Source organism: Zea mays, chromosome 9 (genome assembly GCF_902167145.1).
Source record: "Zea mays cultivar B73 chromosome 9, Zm-B73-REFERENCE-NAM-5.0, whole genome shotgun sequence".
In the NCBI taxonomy this organism is placed as follows: Eukaryota; Viridiplantae; Streptophyta; class Magnoliopsida; order Poales; family Poaceae; genus Zea; species Zea mays.
The window spans coordinates 124,866,650-124,879,445 of NC_050104.1; the positions used below are offsets into that span (position 1 = coordinate 124,866,650).

Consider the following 12,796-nt stretch of genomic DNA (forward strand, 5'->3'; position numbering starts at 1 on the left):
CTTTGGCTACGAGTCGAGCTTTGTTCCTTGTCACCACACCATGCTCATCTTGCTTGTTGCGGAAGACCCATTTGGTTCCTACAACATTTTGGTTAGGACGTGGAACTAAATGCCAGACCTCATTCCTCGTGAAATTGTTGAGCTCCTCTTGCATCGCCACCACCCAATCCGAATCTTGGAGAGCTTCCTCTACCCTGTGTGGCTCAATAGAGGAAACAAAAGAGTAATGTTCACAAAAATGAGCAACCCGAGATCGAGTAGTTACCCCCTTATGAATGTCGCCGAGGATGGTGTCGACGGGGTGATCTCGTTGGATTGCTTGGTGGACTCTTGGGTGTGGCGGTCTTGGTTCTTCCTCATCCTCCTTTTCTTGATCATTTGTATCTCCCCCTTGATCATTGCTATCATCTTGAGGTGGCTCGTCTTCTTGATTTTGCTCTTCATCATTTTGAGCCTCATCCTCATTTTGAGTTGGTGGAGATGCTTGCATGGAGGAGGATGGTTGATCTTGTGTACTTGGAGGCTCTTTGGATTCCTTAGGACACACATCCCCGATGGACATGTTCCTTAGCGCGATGCATGGAGCCTGTTCTTCACCTATCTCATCAAGATCAACTTGCTCTACTTGAGAGCCGTTAGTTTCATCAAACACAACGTCACAAGAGACTTCAACTAGTCCAGTGGACTTGTTAAAGACCCTATATGCCCTTGTGTTTGAGTCATAACCAAGTAAAAAGCCTTCTACAGTTTTAGGAGCAAATTTTGATTTTCTACCTCTTTTAATAAGAATGAAGCATTTGCTACCAAAAACTCTAAAATATGAAATATTGGGCTTTTTACCGGTTAGGAGTTCATATGATGTCTTCTTGAGGATTCGGTGAAGATATAACCGGTTGATGGCGTAGCAGGCGGTGTTGACTGCTTCGGCCCAAAACCGGTCCGGTGTCTTGTACTCATCAAGCATGGTTCTTGCCATGTCCAATAGAGTTCGATTCTTCCTCTCCACTACACCGTTTTGTTGTGGCGTGTAGGGAGAAGAGAACTCATGCTTGATGCCCTCCTCCTCAAGGAAGCTTTCAATTTGAGAGTTCTTGAACTCCGTCCCATTGTCGCTTCTTATTTTCTTGATCCTTAAGCCGAACTCATTTTGAGCTCGTCTCAAGAATCCCTTTAAGGTCTCTTGGGTTTGAGATTTTTCCTGTAAAAAGAATACCCAAGTGAAGCGAGAATAATCATCCACAATAACTAGACAGTACTTACTCCCGCCGATGCTTATGTAAGCGATCGGGCCGAATAGATCCATGTGTAGGAGCTCTAGCGGCCTGTCAGTCGTCATTATGTTCTTGTGTGGATGATGAGTGCCAACTTGCTTCCCTGCTTGGCATGCGCTACAAATCCTGTCTTTCTCAAAATGAACATTGGTTAGTCCTAAAATGTGCTCTCCCTTTAGAAGCTTATGAAGATTCTTCATCCCAACATGGGCTAGTCGGCGGTGCCAGAGCCAACCCATGTTAGTCTTAGCAATTAAACATGTGTCGAGCTCAGCTCTATCAAAATCTACTAAGTATAGCTGACCTTCTAACACACCCTTAAATGCTATTGAATCATCACTTCTTCTAAAGACAGTGACACCTATATCAGTAAAAAGACAGTTGTAGCCCATTTGACATAATTGGGAAACAGAAAGCAAGTTGTAATCTAATGAATCAACAAGAAAAACATTGGAAATGGAATGGTTAGGTGAAATAGCAATTTTACCCAAACCTTTGACCAACCCTTGATTTCCATCCCCGAATGTGATAGCTCGTTGGGGATCTTTGTTTTTCTCATATGAGGAGAACATCCTTTTCTCCCCGGTCATGTGGTTTGTGCACCCGCTGTCGAGTATCCAACTTGAGCCCCCGGATGCATAAACCTACAAAACAAATTTAGTTCTTGACTTTAGGTACCCAAATTGTTTTGGGTCCTTTGGCATTAGATACAAGAACTTTGGGTACCCAAACACAAGTCTTGGAACCCTTGTGTTTGCCCCCAACAAACTTGGCAACGACCTTGCCGGATTTGTTAGTCAAAACATAAGAAGCATCAAAAGTTTTAAATGAGATAGTATGATCATTTGATGCACTAGGAGTTTTCTTTCTAGGCAACTTGGCACGGGTTGGTTGCCTAGAGCTAGATGTCTCACCCTTATACATAAAAGCATGATTGGGGCCAGAGTGAGACTTCCTAGAGTGAATTTTCCTAATCTTGCTCTCAGGATAGCCGGCAGGGTATAAAATGTAACCCTCGTTATCCTGAGGCATGGGAGCTTTGCCCTTAACAAAGTTAGACAAATTTTTAGGAGGGGCATTAAGTTTGACATTGTCTCCCCTTTGGAAGCCAATGCCATCCTTAATGCCAGGGCGTCTCCCATTATAAAGCATGCTACGAGCAAATTTAAATTTCTCATTTTCTAAGTTGTGCTCGGCAATTTTAGCATCTAGTTTAGCTATATGATCATTTTGTTTTTTAATTAAGGCTAGGTGATCATGGATAGCATCAACATTAATATCTCTACATCTAGTGCAAATAGAAACATGCTCAACATTAGATGTAGAGGGTTTGCAAGATTTAAGTTCTACAACCTTAGCATGCAACATTTCATTCTTAGTTCTATGGTCGGAAATAGTAGCATTGCAAACATTAAAATCTTTAGCCTTAGCAATTAAATTTTCATTCTCTAATCTAAGGCTAGCAAGAGATGCATTCAATTCATCAATCTTAGCAAGCAAGTCAACGTTATCATCTCTAAGATTGGTAATTGAAACATTACAAACATGTGAATCAACCTTAGCATTTAAAGTAGCATTTTCATTTCTAAGGTTGTCAATCATCTCACGGCAAGTGCTTAGCTCACTAGACAGTTTTTCACATTTTTCAACTTGTAGAGCGTAAGCATTTTTAACCTTAACATGTTTCTTATTCTCCTTGATTAGGAAGTCCTCTTGGGAGTCCAAGAGATCATCCTTTTCATGGATGGCACTAATTAGTTCATTTAATTTTTCCTTTTGTTCCATGTTAAGGTTAGCAAAAAGAATGCGCAAGTTATCCTCCTCATTTTTATCATCATCCTCATCACTAGATGTTTCATATTTAGTGGAGGACCTTGATTTTACCTTCTTTTTGCCGTCCTTGGCCATGAGACACTTGTGGCCGACGTTGGGGAAGAGAAGGCCCTTGGTGACGGCGATGTTGGCGGCGTCCTCGTCGGAGGAGGAGTCGCTTGAGCTTTCGTCGGAGTCCCACTCCCGACAAACATGGGCATCGCCGCCCTTCTTCTTGTAATACTTCTTCTTCTCCTTTCTTCTTCCCTTCTTGTCGTCGCCCCTGTCACTGTCACTAGACATAGGACATTTTGCAATAAAGTGACCGGGCTTACCACACTTGTAGCAAACCTTCTTGGAACTAGGTTTGTAGTCCTTCCCCTTCCGTTGCTTGAGGATTTGCCTAAAGCTTTTGATGATTAGGGCCATCTCCTCATTGTCGAGCTTGGAGGCGTCAATTGGTTGTCTACTTGGTGTAGACTCCTCCTTCTTCTCCTCCGTTGCCTTAAAGGCCACTGGTTGCGCCTCGGAGGTGGAAGGCTCGTCAAGCTCGTTGATCTTCTTGGAGCCCTTAATCATGCATTCAAAACTCACAAAATTCCCGATAACTTCCTCGGGGGTCATTAGTGGATATCTAGGATTCCCACGAATTAATTGTACTTGAGTGGGGTTAAGGAAAATAAGAGCTCTTAGAATAACCTTAACCACTTCGTGGTCATCCCATTTTGTGCTCCCGAGGTTGCGCACTTGGTTCACCAAGGTCTTGAGCCGGTTGTACATGTCTTGTGGCTCCTCCCCTTGGCGAAGACGGAAGCGACCGAGCTCCCCCTCGATCGTTTCCCGCTTGGTGATCTTGGTGAGTTCATCACCCTCGTGCGCCGTCTTGAGTAGGTCCCAAATCTCCTTGGCGTTCTTCAATCCTTGTACTTTGTTGTATTCCTCCTTGCTTAGGGAGGCAAGGAGGATGGTTGCGGCTTGGGAGTTGAAGTGCTCGATTTGGGCCACTTCGTCCGTGTCATAGTCCTCATCCCCTATTGATGGTACCTGTACACCATACTCAACAACATCCCATATTCTTTTGTGGAGAGAGGTTAGATGAAATCGCATCAAATTACTCCACATAGCATAATCTTCACCATTAAAAGTTGGTGGTTTGCCTAATGGGACGGAAAGTAAAGGTGTATGTTTAGGAATGCGAGGGTAGCGTAGGGGGATCTTACTATACTTCTTGCGCTCTTGGCGTTTGGAAGTGACGGACGCCGCGTCGGAGCCGGAGGTAGATGTCGATGAAGTGTCGGTCTCGTAGTAGACCACCTTCCTCATCCTCTTGTGCTTGTCCCCACTCCGATGTGGCTTGTGAGAAGAAGATTTTTCCTTCTTCTCCTTGTGGTGAGAAGAGGAAGATCTTTTCTCCTTCCGTTTGGAGGAGTTCTTCTTCTTCTCCCTTTTGTTGGTGCGGGACTCTTCCGATGAGGTGCTCCCTTGGCTTGTAGTGGGCTTGTCGCCGGTCTCCATCTCCTTCTTGGCGTGATCTCCCGACATCACTTCGAGCGGTTAGGCTCTAATGAAGCACCGGGCTCTGATACCAATTGATAGTCGCCTAGAGGGGGGGTGAATAGGGCGAAACTGAAATTTACAAAAATAATCACAACTACAAGCCGGGTTAGCGTTAGAAATATAAACGAGTCCGCGAGAGAGGGCGCAAAACAAATCGCAAGCAAATAAGGAGAGTGACACGCGGATTTGTTTTACCGAGGTTCGGTTCTCGCAAACCTACTCCCCGTTGAGGAGGCCACAAAGGCCGGGTCTCTTTCAACCCTTCCCTCTCTCAAACGGTCCCTCGGACCGAGTGAGCTTTCCTTCTTCTCAATCAACCGGGAACAAAACTTCCCCGCAAGGGCCACCACACAATCGGTGCCTCTTGCCTCGGTTACAATCGAGTGTTGATCACAAGAGCACAAGAGAAAGAAAGAATGCGATCCAAGCGCAAGAGCTCAAAAGAACACGGCAAATCTCTCTCGCTAGTCACTAAAGGCTTGAGTGGAATTGGAGAGGATTTGATCTCTTTGTATGTGTCTAGAGTTGAGTGCCTAGCTCTTGTAAGTGGTTAGAAGTTGGAAAACTTGGATGGCAATGAATGTGGGGTGGTTGGGGTATTTATAGCCCCAACCACCAAAAGTGACCGTTGGCTGGAGGCGTCTGCTCGATGGCGCACCGGACAGTCCGGTGCACACCGGACAGTCCGGTGCCCCTGCCACGTCATCACTGCCGTTGGATTCTAGCCGTTGGAGCTTCTGACTTGTGGGCCCGCCTGGGTGTCCGGTGCACACCGGACATGTACTGTTTGATGTCCGGTGCACCGGCATGGGCGATTCTGACTTCTGCGCGCGCTGCGCGCGCATTTAATGCACCGCAGGGAGCCGTTGGCGCCGCAGGGAGCCATTGCTCCGCTGGCACACCGGACAGTCCGGTGTACACCGGACAGTCCGGTGAATTATAGCGGAGCGGCTGCCGCGCGAACCCGAGGCTGGCGAGTTCAGGAGGCCGAGCTTCCTTGGAGCACCGGACATGTCCGGTGCACACCGGACAGTCCGGTGAATTATAGCGCGCCGTCTTCCGAGAAATCCCGAGGGTGAAGAGTTTGAGTCTGAGTTCCCTGGTGCACCGGACAGGTACTGTTCACTGTCCGATGGCACACCGGACAGTCCGGTGCGCCAGACCAGGGGTGCCCTCGGTTGCCCCTTTGCTCCTTTATTGAATCTAACACTTGATCTTTTTATTGGCTAGATGTGAACCTTTTGCACCTGTATAACTTATACACTAGAGCAAACTAGTCAGTCCAATATTTGTGTTGGGCAATTCAACCACCAAAATTATTTAGGAACTAGGTGTAAGCCTAATTCCCTTTCAGTACTCCCTCATCAACCAATTTAGGTTTTGGCAATCCCGTGTTCCTTCATCGGGCCAGGACCTATTTGGCTCTCTACCTGTAACCATTCTTATAGGTGGAGTCTCTTTTGTATATTATCATCCTGGCTTAGTCTATTTGTTACCGCGTGAGATTTTTTATTGGTTACGTCTGGTAATGGTGTTATGACTAAAACTGGCGGTGCCGCGACGAAACCGAGGGCCTCCTGTGGGTGATCAACACATGGTTGCGCTACTTGGCACGCGCTGGTATCACAGTTAGTAGTCATAATCCATTATGAGATTATATCGATATGTTATCTTTGAGCAAATTGTTCTTACCACGTGAGATTCATTATCGGTGCCAGTTCGGTAATGGTGTCATGATTAAGGACTTATGGTGCCGCAGCGAAACTGAGAGCCCCTTGTGAATGTACACGCAAGGTTATGCTGCTTGGCGCATGCTGGTATCGAGGTATCTAGTCATGATCCATTATGGAACTACATTAATATATTATCTTTCGTGGACTTTTCCCTTGAAATGATTTTTGTGTTGTTTGCTAAAACAATCAAACAATATATGCCATCACTATTGGATCAAAAGAGTATATAACTCTGATGTATTCTTTAAGTAAAATTCTTACCAGTTCCGAAGTCTTCAAAAAAAACGAAACTTATCTGTATCTATCCATGTAAAAAAACTCACCCCTTTCATGTGTGGTCTATTTTCTCTTAATTTTGGTGGTGACTACAATACAAGTTCCCTTTACGTCCTTTGTGTAAAGGTGAAGCCTCGAAGCTTTTTAGTGTTGAGAGATAATTAATTGGTCCTCTTCATGGAGAAAGTAATCTACCACTAGGAGTTTGTTCATTCGCTCTTTTATTTAATCCATGTATTTCCGAACCAAGTTATTTCATCTCGCATGAAGGAACGAATGAACAACATGACCAAATGGATTTTCACTCAAATGCATGATCAACTGTTAACAAATGTGAACTCTCAACCCTGGTTTGCCGATGGATAATAAGAAGACTTGCTCAATGTCAAAAGTAGTTCAACAAGTTGGTTTTACTAACTTGTAACTGCCCAATGAACAAAGGTTGAGTTTAGAGATCGTTTTATCGAGTTGTCCAAACTCACTTAGTTCAGCCTATCCTAAAGAAACCCTTATCAAGATCAAGTGAAGGTTATGAACATATGCGCAGATCTTGTGCCATATTGGATTAGATTATGAGCGTATGTATCTTAACTTTACCTTGTTGGCCGAGGCACTTTGCCATCCTCAGCTGACTGATTACAGCCTGACCACAGTTCTAGTCGTGCCTCAATCGCCTCACATGTGATTTTCTAACATGTGTGATCAAGCCGAGCCATGCTTAGTGCTTGATAAAATGGATTGGACACGAGGTCAACATCTACAGATCCCTTCATTCCTTGAATCTCTATTATTTTTCTTGGACTTGGATTCCCTGGCTAACCACGAGTTAATTGTGATGTTATTCGACATCCATCCTCGTCTTATGTGCTAGGAATTGCTATCCATTTGTCCACCGTTCTCAACAGACTCAGATAGTACAGTGTTATCAGAAAAAAACAAATTGCACACATGTAGCCTTATGTGTTCTTCTAGCTGATGTCGTCTCTATTGATGGACATCCCTAATTAGCTTAAAATGATACATGCTATACCCACTTGAGGAACCAACATCTTGGAGTACTCATCTCTACTCGGAACTGTCTTATGCTATCGCTATTATGGACAGGGTTACACGCCTCTCTACTCTTAGAAGTCTTTCGTTCTGAATCTCGGGACGAGATTCTTTTAAGGGGGGAGGGTTGTAACACCCCAGGTGTTTATCGTCTGCTCGACCACGAGTGCGGACTTTAACATGTGATAGCGGTGAATAAAATGGACACTAAATTTTAATCATCTTCGTCGATCACGATTTCGATATCGTGTCTGTCTCCATCTGTTTAAATTGTCCTAAATTATTTCGCAAAAATTCAGACTTCAGTAATTTTCGGAACATCGAATCCAGTATCGTTTGGGTTAAGCCATCAACGTCTTGCCCAAACTTTAATTCTGGAAATCGGATCTAGTTTCTTAAACTGCATTTGAAATCCTTTCACGCTTATGTTGCCCGTGTCTCTCTGTGGCCTGGCATCGTGGCGCGTGGCTGGTGTTAACCGGTGTCTGGACAGCGCACAACCTCTCGCCCACGTGAACGTTGCGTGAGGTCGATTCCGAAAGGGATCACAATTTCGATGCTTATCGATCTGACATATTTATTTCGCGAGATGTTGAGTCTACACTATTCGGATATCATGTGATCTTCGTCCGAACTCAACTGGGTCGAAAATATATTATAAATATTAGAGCCAAAGTCGTCGTTCGATCTGAGTGCATATCGCCCTGGTCCAAACGTACGGGTATAAATAGTTGGTAAAATTTATCTTTTTCTGGGCGCGTCTACCAAATCGAGCGGTCCAAATTTATGTTATCGGTCTCATTTAATTCAACATATTTATACATCATTTAGAATTGAATTTCAGAACCTAGAATATCTATGTTTACTTTTGTTAAGAATGAAATAAGAGAAAAATCTCTCTTCAGTTTTCCTCTCCACCGCTCTTCCCTATACTTTATCCACGCTCTTCAATTGTTCTAGCCAACGTCTTTTGTTTTCCCTGAAGTCATTGACAGCACTCACATCTTTCCATTAACCTCACACCTATTTAATTCCCTAGAAATCACCGTCGTTCTTATCCCTAGGAAAATCATCGACACGAGCGCTCTCTGGAATCCTCTCCTTGATTCCCCGTCGTTCCTACCAGTGCACATACTCAGCTTTCTGGAATGGTCTCGTTTGTCTGCTATCTCCTTATCCACGCTGCCCCATTATCTCCCTGAAGCTGCCAACGTCGTTTCTCTCTCCCTCATCCTCGCAGAGCTGCCTCTCCCTTCCTATCGGTCACATGCGTGCATACTCCTCTGGCCGCCGAGCACCGAGCTCACACCGGCCACTACCTCAGGCCACCATGCCGCTTGCCCCAGCCCCATCTCTGCAGCTCGCCCGAGCTCCCTGCGCGCTCCGCTTCCTGTTCCTGGCGCCGGATCCCCTCCCACACGCGTCCTCTTCTCCGCTTGGCATCCATGGAGTCGTCGGCCATCTCCCCTGCGTCGAGCGCCCTCTTCTCCCTGGTGCTCGCCCCTCCTCAGGTCCGCGCTCGCCCAGCTCGCGCCCACTCCTAGCTCGGTCTCCACCTCCGTTTCCTCTCCCTGTCCGACCAAGCACACCTCGTCGTCGATTTCCTTCACTGGACCGCGCCCTGCTCGGTTTCCTGCAGCACATGTCCAGCCCATGCTCCCAAGGTTATGGAGCAGCAACAACTATGAAACCCCCTTCGTGTCGCGCCCTCGATGTGCTTGATGAAATACCGCAGCGAGCTCCACCTCGATCTATGCCGACCCGATCACCACTTCGTCGAACCCCGGTGAGAACCCGTTGTTTTTCTTGTGTTTATTCCTCGCTAGTACATGTACTCGGTGTAGATTAAGTAGAGGCTAACCATGTGTATGTTTGTGTATGCTTGTGAGGAGAGAAACCCCTAGGTTCTGACGGTGAAGAACCGAAGCCCGTGTGACGATTAGTAAGTGTTCGGTAGAAGGACCGAACCCAAAACCTTCGCTGTGTTCGCGGACGTCGCTTCGAGTTTAGTCATGGTAAGTCGATCCGTTGTATCCGTTAATCGAATAAATGGTTGATTTGTATGGAGTCGATATTTGTGCTAAATGAAATGTGCATAGTGTCAAGAAAACGGTTCTCCGTCGTGACATGATTTTTAGATTTGGATTGTTTGATTAAGTAAAACTGAGAATCAGCTCTTAGTAATTATAAAGAAGTTATAGTACGTTTTATAGGCTTTCCAAAAAGTCTTGGATCACCCCTTTTGGTGGTCTAGAAGTCAAGTTATGGCTGTTTGAAATGTAATGTTTGAATCTGTCAAAAATCTAGACAGCAATGTGTGTTTGAATTAACTGACTTTGATACACATTGAATCACCTTGAGATGATTATAAATGAATTATAGACAATTATATTAGCTTTCTAAAAAGTCTAGGATCACCTAATTTGGATGTCTGAAACTCCAGTTATGGAATTTTAAAGTGAGTGGCCGAATTCTGTCCAAATCTGGACAGAAATTGCGTTTAGTACTGTTTGACATTTCTATATGTCGAATCTCACTGTGATGATAATACCAAAATTGTGGAGGACTTTATAAGCTTTCCAAAAAGTCTTAGTTTACTATTTTTGGATGAATATTGTGTAAGTTATGAATAAAACAACTAGCTGCTGTTTTGCTGTCCAAAATCAGCAAGCATTAAGTGGATTTCTTGAAGTTGCTCTTGTTTGGCTAGGTCATTTTTTTACCCTTGATTGATGACAACTTGTTGCATATGAAGTGTTTATCGAAATGCCTTGTTATATTTGATTAATTCATTTCCTTCTTATTGTTTGACTAAGTAAATTTAGTTAGTTCTTGATTGATGAAGTCTTGTACTTGCTAAATTCAAGTGAACAAGTGTCCCAAGCTTAAGGTGCTATACTCAGTAATCTAAGGAAAGTATGGAACACTTATTATATTTCATCTTGTATGCTTTAGATCTTTAATTGTTGAGGATGTAAATTCTATGGAACTTTATGTTGTGTGATAAGTGTTCTACTTGTGTGATTGAATAGAAATGTGATGATTTATTAGTTGGTGTGTTACAATAAGTTAATTTGGGAAAGAAGTTTAGGAAACTAGTTAAGCTACTCATATCTTTAATCTAAGTCTGAGGTGACTATCACTAGTGAACCTAAGTTCTAGTAATCCTTTGAGATGTACTGCTTTCTTGATGCTTGTGCCAGACCTTATTGAATTAGAAAGTTAGTTACATGTGTTCTATCACCTTTTCCAAGTTTTGAGTGTTAAAAAGTGACAAGTCTAAGGGTAATAACCTATCGATGTTATGCTTTAGCTTAAGGCTTGTGTTTAGTTATGATTTCCAAATGTTTGAATTAGGTCCCTCTAGCTCGAGGATCATGATTGTTGTTAATTCAAAGGTATCTAGTGTTTGCCTAGGAGTTCTAATGCCTTACTAGCAATATATTACCCTCTTCGACATAGTGTTATTATCTTGTATTGTTTATGATTATTCTCTCATATGCATTATGCATATCATTTAGGTACGTTAATTGATCACGTGCTATGGAAGACGAGTGGAATTGATCTCCAAGTGATGCTGATGGACGAAGCTAAAATGGATGAATCAACCAAGTGTCAGGATGGAAGATGCTCACCAAGTGGTCGTCAATTAACAACACTAACATAGTGTTTATCCCAGGCAAGCCCCGGTGCATTTGCCACCTCCTTGTTGTTATAAAACTTTTATCACTTATATGTTGCATTAGGTGATAGGAGTTGAGTGATGAAACAATTGATGCAATGCCATTCCTTGGAATTTGATTACTATTCCTTGATTCCTGTTTATAAAAGAGAACTAAAGATGCTTAGCCCTGCTTAGATAATTAAAAGTTGTTTCTTTTAAAAAGATGATGTGTTACACGGGATATGGGAAATTGTTGTGAAAAAGAAATTGGGATGGTGAATCCATATGGCCATGATGGATTCAACATCCAGAAAAAGTACCTCTGTCAGGTACCAAGGATTGGGAAATGGTTTAACTAAAATGAGACCAGACGTTGAGCAGGAAAGGTCGCCCGTCTGTGTCGATTAAGGACCGTTCCGATTGTTGGCCTGCTGATCTAGGACCCTTTAACTGGCCACATGCCTCATCATGGGTAAGCTTAGCCTCGGTCGGACCAATACCAGAACAGCTCGCACGCACTGGGAGTGGAGAGATGGCGAGAGTAGCTTGTACCCTCCGTGGCAAGAGACTGGAAGGTGGGGTGCTGTACTCTCGGAAACATGGCGGGCACCATGGCGAGAGTAACGTGTACCAACCAGGCCAACGGCTGGAAGGTGGGGTGCTGTACTCTCGGAAACATGGCGGGCACCATGGCGAGAGTAACGTGTACCAACCAGGCCAACGGCTGGAAGGTGGGGTGCTGTACTCTCGGAAACATGGCGGGCACCATGGCGAGAGTAACGTGTACCAACCAGGCCAATGGCTGGACGGTGGAGTACTGTGCTCTCGGGTCGCGTGAACCTGTTTTGGTCTTGAGAAACCCGTGGGCGAGTTGACATATGCAAGGGTTAAGTGCTACATATGTCGTGTGGTTGGAGATCCCCAGCTGGGTATTAATCGATTCGGATCGCCGTTACTTCTCGGATATGAAGACTGGATCACTGCCCTGCATCGTAGATAACAAGTGAAACTAAAGTTGATAAAAGGAAGCTAGTGTAGGACAAGTGAATGCTCTAGATTAGGCAAATCTAGATTCAGGAAAAGTACTTAACTTGTGAAGTAAAATTTTGGCATAAGGATCCACTACTAGTATGCTTTTCTGCAAAAACGAGTCTTTGAAATTTGATGAGCCTTACCTTGATTCCCAATAAACCAGCATACCCTTGAGAGTCTTTCCTTTAGTCGGGTAAGTCTTGCTGAGTAATTGCGTACTCAGGGTTTTATTCCCTGTTGTTTTTCAGGTTATAATTTTGTTCTGTTGTGGATGCTGCTAAGTGCCGGTGGGCTCGGCCTTCTTATATAAGTATATCCCATCTTTAGCTTCTTTATTGAGGATTGTCACTTAAGCTAGCATGTAATTTAAAACTTATAAATGTTTTATACATTCAAATTGT

General features: G+C 44.1%; 1 long non-coding RNA gene across 1 annotated transcript; it reads left to right on the forward strand.

Moving 5' to 3' along the window:
* Positions 1 to 9,598: 9,598 nt before the first annotated feature.
* Positions 9,599 to 11,514, forward strand: LOC109942303 (uncharacterized). Its single transcript, XR_002265026.1, has 2 exons — positions 9,599 to 9,714; positions 11,221 to 11,514. It is a non-coding gene; the product is annotated as an uncharacterized lncRNA (long non-coding RNA).
* The last annotated feature ends 1,282 nt before the right edge of the window (positions 11,515 to 12,796 follow it).